Source organism: Amphiprion ocellaris, chromosome 20 (genome assembly GCF_022539595.1).
Source record: "Amphiprion ocellaris isolate individual 3 ecotype Okinawa chromosome 20, ASM2253959v1, whole genome shotgun sequence".
In the NCBI taxonomy this organism is placed as follows: Eukaryota; Metazoa; Chordata; class Actinopteri; family Pomacentridae; genus Amphiprion; species Amphiprion ocellaris.
The window spans coordinates 28,082,301-28,103,883 of NC_072785.1; the positions used below are offsets into that span (position 1 = coordinate 28,082,301).

The window sequence follows — 21,583 nt, forward strand, 5'->3', positions numbered from 1 at the left end:
ATCGACGTGCATGTGTACACCGATCAGCCACGGCATTATGACCACTGACAGGTGAAGTCGATGTTATAATGCAACGTTCTGCTGGGAAACCTTGAGTCCTGACATTCATGTGGATGTTTGACATGTACCACCCACCCAAGCTTTGCAGGTCATGCAAACCCCACCCCATCATGGCAGCAGCAATCCGTGATGCCAGTTGCCCCCCTCAGCAGGACAATGCACTGCAAAAACTGCTCAGGAGTGGCCCGAAGAACACAACAGAGCTAAAATGTTCACCTGGGTTCCACACTCCCCAGATCCAAATCTCACTGAGCATCTGTGGGATGCGTCAGGATAAGACTGATCTAGGTAGGTCCCACAGAATTCACTGCCACAGGACGTCCCCGGAGGTCCTGTGTCCACACCCCACTGGTTCAGCGGAGTTTTCGCACCATAAACCACATTTTTTTTTCATTCATTCAATTATTTTTAAAAAATTGTACCTTTCGTTTTTTCTTTTTTTAATGATTTATGGCATTCTAAGTGTGTAATGCTGCACAGGAGACATTTCTGAGTTCTTGCTACTTCTAGACATGGTTGTTCTGTTTTCATACAGGTGCACATTTTAAATTACAGTAAAAAAAAAAAATGAGCTTACAGCGAGTAAAAATGCAAAAAAAAAAAAACAAAAAAAAAAACAAAACACCCAGAAACTGCTTGCAGTTCAGACGGTTAAAGATAATACACGAAGCACACATATTTAGTGATATAAAAGCCGCTACCACACCTATAGTCTTGCTCTGATCTTATTTCATTTTCGTGAGATTTTACTATTTTTCGAATATTTAGATTTTTAACCACTGCTCAGGAAAACAATTTGAAAATCCGCACTCAAATCTAGAAGACTGTGATTTTTTCCTGCCATTTTCGACTCAAATAAGAGTTGATTGATTTAAAAAACATGAGCAGCAAATGAATAATTAACATAACAGGGCTTTAGAAGGACCAGAAGAACATATGGCTGTAATGAAAGTCACTATTGCATGTTAAGCCCGTGTGCCTCTCTCTGCATCTTTCCTGCGGGCTTCTATACTGTCAGCCGCTGAATAAAATGCCAAAAGATAACCTCAGCGCGTTTGCCGCCATCACAACTGACTCATACATAATTTTGCCTTGATGTGAGACGAACGCGACGCCAGAGATCCGGCTGATGTAGGATCCGGGAGCCGGAAAGCAGATATGAAATAATTCAAGAGCGAACCACAATCAGAATCTTGTTTTAGCAACTTTGCATGTTGTTTTTTTTCACTGGAGTCAAACGTGTTAAAAATATGGCAAAGACGGATCCATCATGGTCGCCTAAACTGGCAGGAAGTGGGACCACGTTGTCGCTGTTGACACTTCTGCATCCAGCTGCCAGAAAACCCCCGGTGTCGCATGATGTCAGGTAAAAGCTCGTCTCCAGCCAAAAACACAAGCTGCTGGAAGCTGCTGCCACATCCTGCTTTAATTCTAGTTATTGTGAACTCACGCGAGGCAAATAATACACATTCACTTTATTGTTGTTTTTGCGCTAAACAACACAAACTGCAGGTGTGATCTCACTTTGAAATTCAGCTGCACGCAGAAAAAAGGAATCAACTTCCAATTCTATACATATGGAGAACATAAAGGCATTTCAACAAAATTACATGCTGGAGGTATTCTAAATTTTGACACCAAGATTTTTACTTTTACTAATAATGTATTTCAGTTCCAAGTGAGAGTTATTAGTCTCACTGATGAATAATAATAATCTGGTGTATTATAGGCCTTTAAAAAACAACACATATTGGTCGACCCCTAACTGAAAATGAAGCTTTTGCCCAAAACTTCTGATAAAAATGACAACATACATGATCATTTTTGAAGTAAACACAGACAAAGACACTTATAAAATAAAACCTGACATTATATCTACTCTGATATGAATTCCTCTCCTTTCTCCGACTCCTGTCGGGCATCGTACAGAAATTACAACTTGACAGCAACTTGTTTTGACACTAGAGTTCAGTTTTCTCCTCTGAACTGTCACCACAGCTTCCATTTGTAACAACACCAGCGACAAACCTGCCATTACCAACCTATTATATGACGACTGCAACGATTCCCACAAAGACTTCAGATATTCCCTCAATATGCCCCATATAATATACACAAAACCACAAAGCTTCGTGCATCACTTGCAGCAAACAAAGCACCTATAACCTGAGCACCTACGATTATTAATACTGCACTACGAAGAGAAAATGGAACCGTTATACTAACTGTTTAATTAACTGCCAACCATTTAGATAACTGACTAACAAACTGGATATCTCAGGGTTTGTGGACAAAAGATTTTTCACTGTTTTCTGATGTTTTTCAGACTAAGCAATTAATCAATTAATAAAGAAAGTGACTGACAATTTTCATCTTTTAAGCACATTTACTTAGAAAAGTATCTGTGGAATAATTTCTGATATTTTATGGACATTTTTGAGAAAAAAAAATTGAAAAAAATTACAATAACTTCATCTATCAATGCAAAAAAAAGACCAGAATCACACATAAATTGACATTGTTTTGAGGAGAAACTGTCCAATAATGACACAAAAATAATGAAGTAATCAAGAAAGTAACTGACAAGGCAAATAATTTAAATTTGCAGGCTTATTTTCCACATGACCAGTTTTTGAAAGATGATACTCACTTTATTTAAACATTTAAAGCACCTTTACTAAGAAAAGCACCTGTGGAATCTGTCATCTTGGACTTTGGGAAACGCTGGTGGATGTCTTTAATCATTTTCTGATGTTATATCAAGCAAATTACTTGTCAGTGAGTCACAAAAACAAATGAAAATGAACATAATCTAAAACTGCAGCCCTATATAGATATTTTAGGCCAGAACAACTTTGGGAGAATTTTTTTTTTCAAAATTACAATAACTTAATATATAGCAATCAAGAATGTAAATGACAATGTAAATATGTCAATTTTGCAGGCCTGTTTTCCACATATGACCAGTTTTGGATTCAACTTTTTGGGCACACTAAAGAAAAGCACCTGTGGAATCAGTTATCTTGGGCTTTGGGGTCAACAAAAAACAAACAGCAAATAAACATAGTCTAAAACTGCAGCCCAATGCAGCCGGTCCTTGACTTAGGTTGGAGTTCCGCTCCTACGGATCAACGCAAGTCGATTTTCACCGTAAGTCGGAACTCCGACGAAAATGTAAACAAAGCCGTTATGTGCCTCACAATATTGATCAGTTCTTCGGAAAAGTCATGAATACCAACGACTTTTATGCATTTCATGCATGAGTCATTTTACAAGAAGACAACAGAATATGTTGCACTGTTTTTACAACTTCATCACGCTTGGGAATCATAATGAAGGGCAAAAAAAAAAGCGCAATCCAAGGTGGCGTACAACCGGCAAATGTAAACAAAGCTGTCTTATAGTGCCTCGTGATGAGGTATTTGTCCACTCTGCTCTCCAACTAGTTCCACGTAACCAGCTCCAACGTAACAATGAAAAGCCGTAGGATGAGGATGTCGTAAACCGAGGACCCCTTGTATAACTATTTTAGACTAGGATTCCTCATAAATGGGGAATTTGGAGGGGAAAGAAATGCAAAAAATTACAATAATTTATAAACAGAGGTGAAACCAAACAGCAGTGGCTACAAAGCCACTAGAGGAATGGAGATGTGCTTAGTCTTTATTAAAAAATGGCCAGTAGAGTTTTAAAATTTGTATTATTAAACTCAATCTTTCCAGTTATTTCCACTGTGTAATGACCTGATAAAATTTAAAATCACAAAAACAGTGCCCTGTATGTTGTCAGATTTATACTGCTTTCTGCAAGGTGGTCCTGACCAGTTTGGTTCAGTTTATAAATCCACAAGACACAGAGGCTATTGGATCAAAAAGTTAATTTCTCACCCTGATGTAAATGCTCTGTGAAAGGTCAGTCATTTGCATAAGCCTGCAAATATAACATCACTGTGTGTGGTATGGCCAGTGGCTCTGCTTTGCATAAGAACTGCGAGGCACTGCGAGGCTAAATGCGTCACTCAGTGAGCTGGGCGCTTCTTCCCCGGAGGACGATTCAAGTGTTCTCACCCCACACACTCCTGCAGCTCAGGTGTAAAGACGCCGCGCTGAAACATCAAACCGCTCGGCCGCGATGCAGCCCGAGTCTCGGTAAATGTCAATAAGAGCAGCAGAGGTGACAAGCTGCATAAAAACAAACCCGTCGTACACGAGCCGGAAGGGCTGCCATGAAGCCCGCCGGCCGGATTCACCTTCGCCTCCATCTTTGTCAGAAAAGTTAAATCTCATTAACATGGCGGCTCCCAGGTGCACCCGAGGAGGTTTTGAGCGTTGATTCAACGGAGCGGAAATGGAAAAAAATACTGTAAATGGGAAAATAAAGAGAAATCTGCATCTACCCTCCAATTCCTTTTTTCCAGAGGTTTCACTCCTGGTTCTTGGTTTCGGTGTTGAACCTGTTTGGATGCTGTTGCAGGCGCTGCGTGACAGAAGTCAGAGGTCGTGTCAGACCCTTATCCTACCGGCTCTCTGAAAGCTATGCATGATCTCTGCTTGTTTGTCTTGGTAGCACCGAGTCCAGTCAGGTTAGTTGACTAAGCTTCCCATAATTCCAGTGAAAATCTAAAGTGACCGAGACAATGCAGCAACCGGAATCCATCATTACTATATTCTTAGTTTATTTTTGGATGCTTAAAATTGGTTTGCAAGTTACAAACAACTTATGAATAAAATTGAATTGAAAAATTGAATTTGTGTGCAGTAGAGTGCGAATCTCAAAAAAAGGGAGCTGTTCTGGTTGCTATACAATACAATAAGCCTTTAATTCCACAGTGGGGAAATTTGCGTTGTTACAGACGCAAAATAAAAATTAAAAAAATGTACCAAAAAGTACTACTTTAGATTGTCTAAAATTTGGACAATTGTTTCAGTGTTTGGGACATTTGCAATAGTTTGAGAGTATTAGGCCTATGTAACAGACTGTAGCACAACATTTGCACATCTTTCCTTTACATTTGATATTGCTGCTATTTCACAGATGTTTTTCCTCAAATGATCCTGGACTTGACTTTAAATATGTTAAAACATGTTTAACTATGTTTTATTTTTGCTACATAGTGAAGAAAACTATGTGGTCTAATTTGGCATGGGCTTCTTTTGAATAGTTTTCACATTCTCACAGTGCTTACTTATACTCGTTTTTCAGTGTGAACAAAATTTGAATGTCGACATCCGTAATATCAGTTACCGGCGATATCAGAAACGTTAATATCGGATATTGGTATCAGCCACAAATTTTAATATCATGCATAAGTAATCCAAATTCTTCCGGATGTTGAAGTAATATTGCACATATCTGTGTATTATACAGATTCCACCACGAGTAGAAATACTGATATTGACGGATTCAATTTGCACACATTTGTCTGTAAATATGAAAACACAGACAACATACAAACTGATTTTGCCGAGTTTTTAAACGTACAAAATGTTCCTGATTTACAGCTTTGAGTGTGATGAAGTTTTTCAACGTGACTCCAAATAATATGTTAAAAATATCTTTCAACAATTTCATAAAAACACAAACAACAGTATTAAATCTGGTTATGAAACCTGCAATAGCAGATTTTTTTGTCATATTATTCCATCAGGAACCACCTATAAACACAAAATCTACACATATGCACCTATTAAGCTGCTCAGACAAGAGTTGCTTGTTTATACATTATATATTTCTGGCCACCAGGTGAATATTCCCTCTGTTTTAGCTCTGTTTTTGGTCTCCACCAACTCCTACAGGGTACGTTTAGCTCTTTAGCTGCTAAATGTTTCCGTACTTTCAACAGCTATTCTAAAATCAAGAGAGTGAACCGAAAAATAACAAGAGCTACAGGTTGAACAGGTGAACAACGACCGGAATCTCACTGTGGAACTTAGTAAAGCCAAATTTTCCTCAAATTCATCGCCACCAGATTCCGTTTTCACACCCTGATATTGTTCATACGTTGTTAGATTATCATAAAAATGCTGATTATAGCCACTTCTAATGATTATCTCCAAAACATGCATCTTACAGCTAAAGGATAAGTGTCTGTCTGTTAACTTTAACATATATATAGCATTTATTAGTGCATTTTCTTCTTATTTGCAGGTCAACCAAATGCAATAATGTCAAGCTGAATGATTTGCCAAAAAAAGTATTCCATTCATGACTCATGATTTGGGAATAGTAATTTTGCAATTCCACTGAAATAATTAAAATAGAATGATTTTGCTGTTTGTTGTTTTATTTTTGTAGGTCCAGCACACAATTAAAAGTAATTGCACCGGAGCTTATTAATTTACATCTGTTGTCCCTGAGCAGGAACACAAAAAACAGCCACGGAACAATAAGTACGCCACACAAACCAACACGGAACCTAGAAGTGCATCGGTGTGAGATAATTAATAGATGAAAAGACAATTATTGGTGGTGACAATTTTGCGCTAATATCCGCCAAACCTTGAGGCTGGTTTTAATCGCTGAGTCTCTCATGCTTGTGGGGATGGAATTCCATTTCTCCATTGCTTTAACTGAGAAAACACATCAACCAGAAGCTGTGAAAGAATGTGAGTAATTTTGAACATCACCACAGAAAACTGTCAGAAATGAGGCAATTGTGTGTGTTTTTTTAGAATATTGCAGCGATGATGACCTCTTGGCCTTTTAAGGATTTGTTTGTAGAGCAAATATAAAGGCTTGGGTGTCGTCACGCCAGCCTGTGACCAGGTTTTAATGCAGTAAGACAGGTGAGGAACAAGCACAGGATGTACAAAGAGCTTTGCAGCAGATGGAGACAACTGGTGCCTGATGCTTCTAAAATTATTCACTTTAAATTTAACATTGCTGATGACCTTTACTGACTTCTTTGACTTTTTTTTGAAAGACAGGTTTTTTTTGTCGATTGGAATGACTAGACATTTCAAATCTGTGACAGGTTTTGAAAGCTTTGCTATCAAAAAAATATCAAGATTAACTCAGTCTTCTGTGTGAAAGCGGCATGTCCTTTAGATTGTTCATAGATTTAAAAAAAAAAAAAAACGGTATCGTCAGCGAACATTGGGATGTTAACATCTGAGGAAGGTTATTAACGTATAAAATAAATAAAATTGGTCCTAAAAAGAGCCATTGAATGCTTTGTTTTGAAGATGAGGATGTGAGGATTGTTGCTGCAGTCTGTACCAAACAAACAAATGTTCCCTTACATCAGGGGACAGGAACCTTTTTGGCTGAGAGAGCCATGAAAGCCACATATTTTAAAATAAATTTCCGTGAGAGCCATATAATATTTTTTACCCCTGAATACAACTAAATGCGTGTATTTTAAAGTAAGACCAACTATTTCAAAGCATAACAAGAGAAGCACTCAGAGAACGCAGCACTCCGCAAAGACTGTTCGTTCCTCAATTTGAGTATTCGGAAATCACGGCTACATAGAATCTGGCCATTTAATATAGATCGACCCACAAACTAATTATTTAAAATTTAAAAAAAAATAAAAATAAAAAAAAAACTTGGGTGAGCACTGGCATGAGTTGAGTAATATCTCTCTGAATTTATCCTTTTTAATAACGCTGTTATACTGAAGCTAACCAATAATAAATAAAATACTTCTCACCATTAATGCGACTTCTGGTGCTGCATGGTTTTGCTGATGGCTTTGTAGTCTGGTTGATACGCGGTGAAGTTAAGCTTCATGCAGGCGTGGAGGCTTCCATCCGTTAAACGTGATCGTAGGTTGGTCTTAATGTTTTTTAGATGCGAGAACGACTGCACACATGTATACGTAGAGCCAAACATGGTCAAAACAGCAAGACTTTCCTCACGCAGTGTGTCACCGGCAGCATACCTGGAAATCACGCTGAACTGGGATAAATGGCTGACGTCTGTTGACTCATCCAAAGCGAGGGAAAATATGGCGCTGCATTTATGTCCTTCACTTGTGTTTCCTCCACTTGATTTGCCATCATTATGGTACGATGGTGAACAGTTTTTGCTGACAGAGGCATGTCTTTTATTCATTTATCTTGTCTTTAACCGAAAAGTCGTCAAAAAGTTCATTGGACGCTTCAAGCGTGAATGTTTCGGCATACTCGCCGTCTGTGAATGGCTTTCCGTTCCTCGCTGTAGCTAAAGCACCAGCAAAGCTAGCCGAATTCCAGTCACCTCGTCTGGTCCATACACGGAGTTGCTGCTGGCTAGCTTGTACTCTGCACAGTAGCTCTTGGCATAGCTTCTTCCTGCTGCCCCCCGCTGGATAAAAGTGCCGCTTTATATTTGACCGTTTCATCGATGAAATTTTATCATTGCATATTAGACACACCGCAGAGCCTGCTCTCTGTCCATTCCTGCTGAAATGTACGGTATTCCTCATCTTTTTTTCTTTTCGCCATCTTCTTCAGCAAAAGAGTTTGCTCAGCTAGCTATTTGATAAAAGGAGGGAAGTTTACTTCTTGACCTCACAACGACCCGGGTAGGCTGCCGCATTATCCAATAAAAATAGAGTTTTGGTGTCGCACCCGCCTTGTACCCCGAAGGACAGCTGGGATTGGCTCCAGCCCCGTGCAACTCTGAACAGGAGCCGTAAAAAATGGATGGATGGATTAAAATGCATGAGAATATTTTATATTTTAAACGTTATTTTTTACACAGTGACTTCTGTAATGTTTTACTTTAAAATGTCAGCAGAATTATTCATTTCTTACCGTGTTAAGAAATGTCAGCTAATATTATTCATTCATTCATTAATTCATTTTTAAAATGGGACAATTCGTATTAATGTACATTTCCATGTAAATACGAGAGATTGTAGCCATACGGCTAATTTCCATCTCAAGTCCCATTGGCAGATCAAAAATAGAGAACATCATAAGACCATAACTGAACAAAGACATATATATATATATTAAATTTTTTTTTAAAAAAACGATAACACTTAGTGGACGTAACAGACAAGAGCTGAGATATCGAGGCAGCTACCAAGCACTAATTAATTAACATTTACACATGATTATATTGCAAATATCTCTTTGTTGCTATTGCACATATCCCTCTACATTATTGCACATTGTCATACTACACTTATCCCTCTGTCACTATAACATAAGGGTCCGCTATATATATCCCTCTGACACTCTTACATTTAATTGTATTGTAGTATCTGCGAGCCAGATGCAGTCATCAAAAGAGCCACATCTGGCTGGCGAGCCATAGGTTGCCGACCCCTGCCTTAAATCTAGAGAATATGATTTATAGGGTGTCTTTTCAGCCCGGCAAGGCTTACTTAAATTTGTGTGTTGTGACACATTTTATTTTCCCCAAAAATTACAGTTCCTGCTATTTAGCTACATTATGATTTAGATTTTGATAATATTTCAAATAATTGCTCAGCCCTACGTTTTGCTATAAGCTAATCTTGGCCATGAATATCGGCCTTGCTGATATATCAGTGGAACTGACCCTAAGGACTTTGACTTTTTACATTTTTTTTCAATTAGAATGCATAGCTTTTAAAAATGTGTCACAAGTATTCAAACATATATTATCATACCCCTTGGTAATTACAGCTGTCAGTTTGGCTGCAACATGCTATTTAGACTGATCATAGGTTAAAAAAAAAAAGACTATAATCAGCATACATTTGGATGCTAACATCTGAAGAAGGTTAATAATGTATTTAAAATAAACAGAATTGGTTCTAAAATGTCCTTGGAGTGTCTATTTTGAAGAAGATGCTGTGATTTTTGCTGCAGTCTGTACCAAACAAACAAATGTTCCCTTAAGCCTGAAGAAAATGATTTGTGGAGAATCTGCATCGCGCCTCAATGCTTCAGTTATAATGGTACGCTGTGACAAATAGCATAAGACATTTTTTGTCAATCAGAAGGCCTACATATTTAAAATATATCACAGGTTTTGAAACTTTTGCCATTCAAAAAATGTCAAGCATAACTCAGTTGTCAATTTGGCTCCAACACGTTCTTTAGATTGTTCATTGTTATAAAACACAGTATCGTCGGCGTGTGTTCAGATGCTAGCATCTGAGGTAGGCTATTCATATTTCAAATAAATAAAATTAGTTCAGTATTGTCTAGAAGGTCCTTGAAGTGTCTATTTTGAAGAAGATTGTGTGATTTCTGCTGCAATCTGTACCAAACAAACAAATGTTCCCTTAAATCTGGGGAAAATGATTTCTGGAGAATCTGTAGACCCACATTGCTTCGTTTATACTGACATGCTGTGACATATGACAGGTTTTTTTGCCAATTAGAAGGGCTTGATATTCAAAATCTGTCACGTGTGTTGAAACCTTTATCATTAAAAAAAATTTCAAGATTAACTTAGTTGTCAATTTGGCTGCAACACGTTCTTTAGATTGTTCATAGGTATAAAACACAGTTTCGTTGTCGTACATTCAGATGCTAACATCTGAGGAAGGTTATTAATAAATAAATAAATAAAGATTCATTCTAAAATTTCTAAAAGGTCCTTGAAGAGTATATTTTGAAGAAGACGATGTGACTTTTACTTCCTCTGTACCAAACAAACAAATGCTCCCTTTAGTCTGGAGAAAATGATTTGTGGAGAATCTGCGTTGCCCCTCAGTGCTTCACTTAGATTGTTATGCTGTGACATACAACATGAGACAGGTTTTTTGTCAATAAGAAGGGTTAGATATTTAAAATCTATTACAGGTGTTGAAACCTTTACCATTAAAAAAAAAATCAAGATTAATTCAGTTGTCAGTTTGGCTGCACCACGTCTTTTAGGTTGTTCATAGGTATAAAACACAGTATCATCAGCATATATTTGAATAAAATTGGTCCAAAAAAGGCTCTTGAAGGGTATGTTTTGGAGATTATGATTTCTATCAAGTGTTCAGCCCTACATTATGTCATAAATTAGTCTTGGTCCCAAATATTGGATATGCTTATGTATCAGTAGAGATTTATTAACTGTGATAGACATACACTTACTTGTTTGAATGTTTCTGTTCTTTGTCATCTCTCACTAACACTGTTCTAGCTTGGACCATGGGGAAACAGATGGGAGTTAGAGGCAGAGAATCAGCTTTGGCAATCGCTGTCAAAACATCATAAGAAGGAAAAAATAGTCATGTAAACAGAGATATTAAACAATTTTTTACTCTAATTAAATCTGCAATCATAGCCAACAAACAGGTACCAGAACAACACAGCCAGTAAAAAACAAAACTGCTCCTGCGTTTGAAAAAGGACAGACATTCACTGCTTCATCCAAGGCTATTCCTTTAAATTCTGACAAAAACCCTTGAGTCTTGGGTTGTGTGAAACCGACAAATGCAACCAGTCTGTGTGACAGAGAACAGGACAGCATAAGTGGGATCATATAACATGCCACAGCCATATGTTGTGTTCAACTGTCCTTGACACTGAAGCCTTACTATCTACTTGCTTTGGAAAAAAAGGCACGACCCTGAACATCTCAATCTGTGTCCCAGTTTTTCTTTTACTACTACTTTCAGTTGGGAGAAGCACATCTTTTAAACTTAGGTTCTATTCAGTGCTTTAAAAATAGTATTGAGGGAAATCGCAGTAAGTGCTCTCTAGGCTATAAAATGTACAAAACTAAACTGTTGTTACAGTGTCTATAAAAAGTACTCACCCCACCTTTGAAGTTTTCCTCTTTTATCCCTTTTCAACGTTGAATCATGGTCAATAAAATCTGGCTTTGTTGATGAGGATTTACAAAAAAAGACTCTTTCATGTCAAAGTGAAAACAGATTTCTACATGGTAAGGTCAAATAATTAAAATTATAAAATGTACAATAAATGATTGCTAAAGCACTGAGCCCCTTCAACCAAAGGCGTATTTACAAGTTTTTAGTAAATGCACCTTTGGTTGTTATTATAGCACTGGTCATGTGTGGATAGGTATCAATCAGCCTGAACATCTGGACACTGCAATTTTACCCCATTCTTCAAAACTGTTCAAACTTTGTCAGGTTGCACAGGGATCATGAGTAAACAGCTCTTTTTAAGTCCAGTCACAAATTCTCAGTTGGAATCAGGTCTCAACATTCACCTTGTTGTCTTCAAACCAAATTCTGTGCAAATCTGGTTTCATGTTTCGGCTCATTTTCTTGCTGGAAAACAAATCATCCCCAAAGTCTCAGTTCTCTTCAGACTGCATCCAGGATTTCTCTAGACTTTGCTGCGTTTATTATACCCTCTACCTTTACAAGCCTTCCAGGACCTGCTGCTGAGAAACCTCCACACATCATGATGCTGCCACCACCATGCTTCATATCATGACGCTGCCACCACTATACTTCACATCATGATGTTGCCACCACCATGCTTCATATCATGATATTGCCAATACCACACTTCATATCATGATGCTGCCACCACCATGCTTCATATCATCATGTTGCCAATACCACACTTCATATCATGATGCTGCCACCACCATGCTTTACATCATGACTCTGCCACCACTATACTTCACAGCATGATGCTGCTACCACCATGCTTCACAGTGGGGATGGTGTGCAGTGTTTGGTGTCCACCGAACATAGCATCTGATCGGGCCAATAAAGCTCAAGTTTGGTCTCATCAGACCAAAGATCCTTCTTCCAGTTGAGTTCAGAGTCTTCACATGTTTTCTGGTGAACTCTAGTTCAAATTTAATATGTCTTTTCCAACAGTGTGTTCTCTTTGTCTCTCATAAATCTTTCACTGGTGAGGTACAGGTAACAGCTGTATGCAGCTGAAACATGTAACTCCTTCAGAGGAGTCATGGGTGTCTTGGTGGCCTCCCTCACCAGTCTCTTTCTTGTTACTCAGTTTGAGGATTCCCTGCTCTTATAGCAGATTTACTTATGTTTCATATTCCTTCCATTACTTAATGAGGCATTTCCTTGGCCCATCCCCTGACTCATGGCTTATATTAACCTTTTCACAGAGTTGCTTGGAGTGTTCTTCGGTCTTCAGGGTGAAGTTATATCCAGCCAATGATTCAATAATTAAAAGCAATTAAAGGACAGAACTTCCAAAGGGAAGAATACTTTTTATAGGCACTGTACCTGCATTGCTCACATTTTTGGATACACATTATTCTAAAAAAAAAAGTGTATTTATACAGTATATCTAAATAAAGAGCATGAAATAAAAGCTAGTCTCTACTTTTCAAGGGTGCCTTATATAAAACATAACTTAGTATTGCTGTGTTTACCTCAGTGCTAACTTTAAGGGTGCAATATGCTGGCAGGTGCTAGTTGATCTAATTTATAGGGTCCAGGAATGCCGCGGTGCCACGTTATTATGGAGTTCAGCTGCGTTTTGAACTGATATCTGCCTTGTTTGTGTAAAAGTGATGGCCTAAAGCTGTGTTAGTCAGAGTTAATAAAATGCCAATACTTCACTACGTGCAGTTCACTACATTCCAAAATAGCAGCAGCCTGCCAAGCTTCAGAGGAAGGCTCTGCCGCACAGCGTTGCAAATGATAGCGCTTTTATTCTTCTGCTATTAGAGAGTTCACATGCCAGGTTGCCTATGCTAAATTATTATGTTAGAATGCAGTGCAGAGTATGGTTTGCATTCACTCATTTTGACTCTGCAGTTATTGCAGTTCAGTCAGGACCACTTTAGTTGAAGAAATATTTTTTTATTTCCATTTGCAGCAGTTATATTTAATGGTGTGGCTCTGCTCTGGGACCTCCCTGAACTTCCATGCGCATATGTGGAAGGCCTCAGGCAGGGAGAGCAGCAGCAAAGGCCCTCCGGTACCGAGGAGAGCAGGCATCAATAACAACAGCCTGACATTGATTAAGTCAGATACAGCATTAAAAGGAGAAGCTGGGCTGGAGGTGAGTTGCAGAGTGAGTTGCAAAGGAAGCAGCAAGGTTAGGCAGGATAAAGCTGTGATCATACTGTCCTGTGGATGCACACAGACTGCTACAGACACAATGAACACGCAGTTCTTGCTATTAATCTACTTTTCTATCCATGGAAGTCCACTTGGAGGACTTGTTTTCATACATATGCGGTGGATTATCTATGTATTCCACGTATACACACTATTACTGAGTTTGTCCACGATTGTTCTTGAATAGTCGATGTCCATATGGACTTGGGAAGATGAAGAAATTTACATCTTGCGATCCTTAGTGGACCCTCACAGATATATAAATACGCTGATAAGAACCTATTTTTGATACACTGCCAAAAAAAAGCACTTCCACAGAAAATACATACATTACATTACATTATGTCAAATTTCAGAATGCTGTTTAGTTACTAATGGAAGTAATTTTGTGGAGACTTAAGTGCAGAATGGGCCTTTGGGTGGAGAGTACTCCCAGTCAAGGCAACAAGTTATCTGACCGAAATCTATGCATTTTTTCTGGTATTTCTGATCATCTGATGAACAAAAATGTCAAGTAAATGATACCCCAATTATCAAACCTGGTTTAAAAGATACATATACTGTGTATTATTCTCAATTGTTACCAAAGAACAGCGGAGTTATGGGACTATCGGCGTATGTTTGTTTGTCTGTCTGTCTGTCCGTCTGGCTGTTCGCAACATTACTCAAAAATGGACTCACGGATTTGGATGAAATTTTCAGTGAACGTCAGAAATGATACAAGGACCAAGTGATTAGATTTTGGGAGTGATGCAGCTTATAGTCTGGATCCATAGATTGGTTAAAGATTTCTGTATCATTGTGAGATAGCAGCACAGTGTCACTGTAACAATGACAACAAATGAACACTACGTCAGCTGCCTGCTGCTGATCACATGATTACAATCCTATATCAACTGCTGCAGACTTGTCGGGAATTATCCATCAGAAATGATACAAGGAACAATTGATTAAACTGTGGGGGTGTTTCTGAGTCTCATCAATTCCCGTCGCCTGCTACATATTTAGGTCATGTGATTCGGTATCCGTACATAATGTACGCATGCATAACACACGCCTGTGCGCAGCACAAGGTCATTTTGTTTGTGGGTACATCCATATTAAATGGACACATTCTATGTTGCCCTGATTTCTGCCACAATTTTTTTTCAAGATTTCAGCCGTCAGAAATGATACAATGACTAGGCAGCCTTGGAGGAGTATTGCGTTCTCTGAGTGCTTTTCTTGTTATCACTTTGGTGCTAGTAGTTTTCCTTTTTTCAGGGTAGTTGGGGTGTGCTAATCCTCTTTGTGGGGCAAAAATTCCTTCATTTGGGCATGGAAATTGTTCAATTTAATTGAGATGAATGTTAATATTTTTGCACAGAAGCTCATTTTGTCTTTATGTCTCTTTCTATGCATATATATAGAAATAGTTATGGTCTATTACTGGCTGCTGTCAGCTTCCCTCCCCCTCCACAACGAAACCGAGTCATGCTTTAGACTCCAGCCAACTGCTCGGAGTAAAGTCTGCTTCTTGTTTCTGCTCAGAGCCTTATGTCCAGTAAAAAAAAAAAAAAAAAAAAAAAAAAAAGACAATGGTGTCTCGCCTTCCCCAGCTAATTGGCATCAAAAGATACTTCCACCACCGACCTGGAGTGGGAGGTCTCTGTGTGTAAGAAAAAGATAAAAATGTTCAGTTTCAGATGAGGCGTCTGGAATCACCCTGCGGCCGCTCATCGGCACTACGAGGCTGGAGGTGGGAACGACCTCCAGTGGGCTCACAGCTTGGTACGTTGATGAATCACTGTTCGAGAACCGCCTTAACCACTAAAAAGCAATAAGGTGCACAGACAGAATTTAGCAGTTAGGACCCCCAACCTCGTAACCACGTGCCGTCCTGTCGCCTTGGGATTGAATCCCAATTGGGGTTGTTGCACACAAAAGCTGCATTCAAGAAACTTATATTTATTACAAAACAATGAAAATGCACCAAAAAATTAATAAAAGCTGCCTCATGAGCTGATTTTTCAGGGCTCTTGTTGTTACTATGGTAACAAATGCAAACAAAAAATGTTTGCAGCATTTCTGACAAAGACATCCTGATGTTCTCCAACCTCAGTCAAAGACGAGAATTATTAAAATGAATTAAGTGAGCTGCCGTGTCCACCTTTTCTAAACAACGGAGCCGGAGCTGACGGTCTCAAGGTTTAGCAGTGCAAATAAAAGCTGCACAGTGTGTCAACATGCTGCGTATTTCACAAAGAAGCTTTTAATGTGAGCAGAAGAGCAAATACTGAATGAGCAATGCTGAACAGTTCATTAGTGCAAGTAATAGTAACTATAACAATGTAAAATCAGCCCGTTTGAGAGCCTGAAACCCTTAAAAAATTACAATTTTTGCTTAAAAATTGATTTAATTAACTAAAATTCATTAAAATTAAGTTTCAGTTAATTGTAGAGTATTTGTCGCTCTATTGTGGAGTATTTTTGCATTATTTTCTATAATTATTTTTTATTTTTTATTTTAGCTGTTTTTTGCTAGTAAGTTGTGAAATCTTTCAATTTTTGCACAGAAATATACAACTTGGCTCTCAATCTAATGTCAGCCGATTGTTGCAAAAATACATCAATTTTATTTTTTAAATTAATGTTATTAATATAAATGTATAATTTATTTTTTATTGTTATTATTATTATTATTATTATTATTATTATTATTATTATTATTATTATTATTATTATTATTATTATTATTATTTATACATGATATTTTATTTATATATTATTTACTATTATATATGTATATACACATTATTTGTGCTCATTTTATTCTATATTTTTATTCTATATTTGTATTTTACAGATTTTTTTTAATATATATATATTTATTTATATATATATATATATATATATATATATATATATATATATATAAAATTTTATTTTTACTATTGTTGCTTTTAGTTTAATTCGTAATATTTAATAAATGAATATCATATATTTAATAATTTTTAAAATAATATATATATAGACTTATTTTATATATATTATTTTTTGCAAATTTTTTCCTATATTTGGGTTTTACAGGGTTAATGATTTGCTTTTATTTTGCATGGATATACAGTCAGGTCCATGAGTGTTTGGACAATTTTTGTGGTTTTGCCTCAGTACTACCAGACTAATGAATCTGAAATGAAGCAATGAAGCTGTGACCAAAGTTCATATTTTCAGCTTTAATTCAAGGGGTTTCATAAAAATATTGCATTAACTGTTTAGGAATTACAGCCATTTTTCCCCCCCATATAGTCCCTCATAATTTTAAATGTGAGGATTGTTTTCACTACTTGGATGCAAGTGCTTTTCAGACGATGAATGTCTGAAGTCTGGAACCCTTGGAAGCCACCAAATGCTGCCCTTTAGAAGCTCTGCCAGGATTTTCCTGCTGCTGCCTGTCCGTGGGTTGTCCTGCCCTCAGTTTGGTCTCCAAGTGAAAGAAAAACACGTTCAGTTGACTGGAGCAAAACTCCCTTTCTTTGCTTTCAGAAGCTCTCAGGTCACCTTTGCGGTTTCCGCCATGCGGTCCGACCGGTTTGTGCGGCTGAATGTGAGCAGAAAGTGCAGCTTTGGAGAATTCATCTTCCATCTTCTGTCAGCAGTGGCATCATCAATAAACACCAGTGACCCAGTTCCATTGGCAGAAACACGCTCCATCACACTGCAGCCGCCATGTCTGGCAGATGATTTGGATCTTCAGCTTCTCTTCCCACCATCCTGCTTCAGGTTGACCTTGGTTTCATCTGGTTCAAAGACCCTCGCTCCACAGTTGGGGAAGTTTTTAAAGATGTTTTCTAGCACAAATCCAAAGGTAAACCCTCAACCTGCTGTATTAACTTCTTAATTGTTGATGTTGCCTTCTAAAGCTTCTACTAGCTCTCTGATCGATCTGTTTTTAGGCTAATGATGACTTCGTTCACTTGCTTCAACACCTTTTTGGACCAAATCCACTCTTGAAATCAACTCCTGACCTTCATATTAAATCATTAGACAATAAGGAAAAACAGCCAAACCTGACTATAAAACTGCTTATTGACCTGATTACGTTTGAGCCTGTGAAAATAAAAATGGCTGTAGTTCTAAAACAGTTAATGCAATAATTTTGCTAAACACCTAAATTAAAGCTGAAAGTTACCACTTCAATCACATTTAATTGCTTAATTAGGGTCCGAGTACCGAATGGTGCGAAGACCCTATTGGAATGCAAGGAATTATTTATTAGGGTCCGAGCACCGACAGTGCGGAGGACCCTATTGGAATGCAAGGAATTATTTATTATTATTATTATTATTATTATTCTTTGCCCGCCGGGAAATCGCCATTTTTGGCGGCCTTATCATACCCCAAAACGCGTCAAACTTGGCATGCTCATCAGGACTGGCGAAAAATTTGATATTTTATGGGAGTTGCGCATGTGTGTGGCAAAATGGCTCCATAGCGCCGCCTGGAAAATCAAAAATTTGGTCATTAGGCCAACTTGCACGACGTTTCATCTACAGCTACAAAATTTTGTAGGTATATTCAGCACATCAGGAAACCCAAAAAAGTCAATCATGGCCACGCCCGAAACCCAACAGGAAGTCGGTCATCTTGAATTAGCTGTAATTTTTTTAAATTAATAACTCACCGGGGATAAGTCCGAGAGACGTCAAATTTGGCCAATATATGCAAACATGCGAACTGATGAAAAGTTATCAAAATGTTCATCTCATTTCAAAGGGCGTGGCACATGGCGACTCCCAAAAAAATGGATCCTTCGCCATGAAACGGGAAGTGGTGTCTAACTCAGCTGTACATGCTCCAATCTGCCCGAAATTTCACATGTGTGATCAATGTCCAGCCCTGACAACATCCATGTGGTTATATACAGTCACAGTCATAGCGCCACCTTGTGGTATCAGGAAATTGAAATTTTTTTACATTTTGAGGTACTATTCTTAGCAGGTTGATCAGATTCACCTCAAATTTGGTGACATAAGCCAGAACACATTGATGATGATTCCCAGAGAAAATGGTGGCTCGTCATCAAGGGGCGTGTCTGTGGCGGCGCGGCAAATTTCGATTTCTCGCCATGAAAATTAAATTATTTATATCTCAGCTGGAAATGGTCCAATCTGGACCAAACTTGATATGATGGACACCAGTCCGGGTCTGAACACATCCACACTCATAAATTTAGAAAAGCTCATAGCGCCACCTATTGGCAACAGGAAGAAATTGTCATTACATTTGCACCTACCATTGCCAGAAACTTTGTCATATCATCTTGAAAATTGGTCAGCTGAGTGGTTATGCCTAGACGATGCCACAGTGTGAAGATTTTGACGATTCATAAAACACTGTTGCCGTGGCAACGCATCATTGCCGTAATAAACAAAGTACTTTTTGACAGGTTAAAAATGCTCAAATGCTCACCAAAATTACCACACATATCTGGACCGGCAACCCATTTCATATTTAAGGGAAACTGCACATGTGTATGGCAAAATGGCTCCATAGCGCCACCTGGAAAATTTCAAACAGTTACTACGGCCAGTACGTGTCACCTAGAATTATGAAACTTGGTAGGCATATGTAACTCGTCAAGATGCACAAAAATGTAATTGACACCCATGCCCAAAACCCAACAGGAAGTCGGCCATTTTGAATTATATGTCATACTTTTTGACGATTTTGGCTCATTTTTAGACATATTCAAAAGCTATAAACTCAAACAGGGTAACACCGAGAGAGATGAAATTCGGCCAGGATGTACTCCAGGCATGGGTGATCAAAAGTTATCAAAATGCTCACCTTAAGTATGAGGGCGTGGCCATGGCGGCCTCCTGAATTTTGATGCTTCGCCATGAAACATCAACTGCTGTGTAACTGCCCTAAACATGCTCCAATCTGCCTCAAACTTTACATGTATGATCACAGTCCAGTCCTGATCACATCCATAGGCCGACATAAACTCTCGGTCGCAGCGCCACCTGGTGGACGTGCGTGGATTCGCCGACCAGCAAGGATGCGATGACCTGTCCAATGCTGCTTGCAGCTTTAATTTTTAACTTGAGTTTTGACTCGACAGTTTTTGTCAGGAGGTTGGACTTTAGGCTTTGTGCTGGAGGGTTGAACCCTGATTTCCAAGATGTTCTAAGTGTACAGACCTCTTGAGTCCTGAGGAGATGAGCTTTCACACAGTGTGAGGGCTGAAATTTTCGAAGTTTCACAGTAGTTGTCTGTAAACTAGAACCTTCAGATAGTCCAAGGACTCGTGTCTTCTATGTCCATGTGTAGTTGTCTGTTAGTTTGAAATGTCAGATAGTCTGAGGACTGAAATGTGCAAAGTGTCTTAGTACTTCTCTGTTAGTTAGAAATTTCTGTTTAATCGAAGCCTTAAAAGTTGTGAACATGAGTCTTGATTTCACATTTAGAGTATCCATTTGAGTTTTGGTGAGACGTTCACCTGTGTGCTATTTAGAAATGGTCCAGAAACTTTGATTGTATTCAATGAAAAGTATAGTTAGTGGTGATCAGAAGGTAACATTTGTTTGATCAATGATTTCAACTATTAGTAGAATTTATGAGGGAAGCAGTTTTGAGAAAAGAGTTATTAGTAAATCAATTCATAGTGCAACCCAGAACATTGAAAGGGGAAGTGTTTGAAGAAACATGTAGATGTATTTGTTTCAGAATAGAAAACGTTTTAAGATATGTAAATTTATTTGTTTTTTTTGGATTTTGTTATTGTGTCTTCTGTGTAGTTAGATATTCAAAAGTGTCACTGGTGTTTTTCCAATTTTTTGTCTGTTTTTAGATTAATCTTAAAAGTTTAGTTTTGGTCTTTTGTCATTCTTCATGATTTTATAATATTAGATTAGATGTACAACTGTTTTTTCTTTTTAATGTGTAATTGTTGAGTGAAAAGTATTATAGGATGTGATGAGTAAAAATATTATTTTCAATATTAAATGTTTAAACTCTTGTAGTTTGTAATGTTAAGAACTTGTAGTAGATTTTAATGTGTAATTGTATATTTAAAGTTTTCATAGTAAATTGTGTTTAATTCCTAGTGAAAGTGTTATTGTCTTTAAGATGTTATTTTGTAAATAAACATTGAACTATTTAAGTAAGTGTAGTAGTCTCTTTCACTTTTTGTTTGGATAGGCGTAGTGAGAGACAGCCAGACAACGGGGTTAGAAATAAGAGGTAGGCCAGCTCATACAGCATGGGGTGTACAAGTGGGAGTCGAACCCGGGCCTCAGTGGTGAGGACCTAGTACATACGTCAGAGGCGTAACCCGTAGAGCTACATGAGCACACATGTTCTGGTCTTGAAAACGTGTATTAATCCAATAGAAAGTCAAGGGGTGGGGTTAGGGTTAATGAGCAAGGTCCTTACAGCTGTCAAACAAAAATCGGGAAATTTATTATTACACATAAATATTTTTAATTTTAATACAAAGCAGCCGAATATTCTGAGAAATTAATTCGCGGTTTTTCCTTCAGCACTGTACCTACCTTTAGGTTTTTCTAGATCTACAGCGCTGAAGGAAAAACC

At 38.0% G+C, this 21,583-nt stretch overlaps 1 protein-coding gene across 3 annotated transcripts in view; it reads right to left on the minus strand.

The window, feature by feature from the left end:
* slc4a11 (solute carrier family 4 member 11) overlaps nucleotides 1–21,583 on the minus strand; it is a 190,080-nt gene that overhangs the window by 147,812 nt on the left and 20,685 nt on the right. The gene's annotated exons all lie outside the window — the stretch shown is intronic.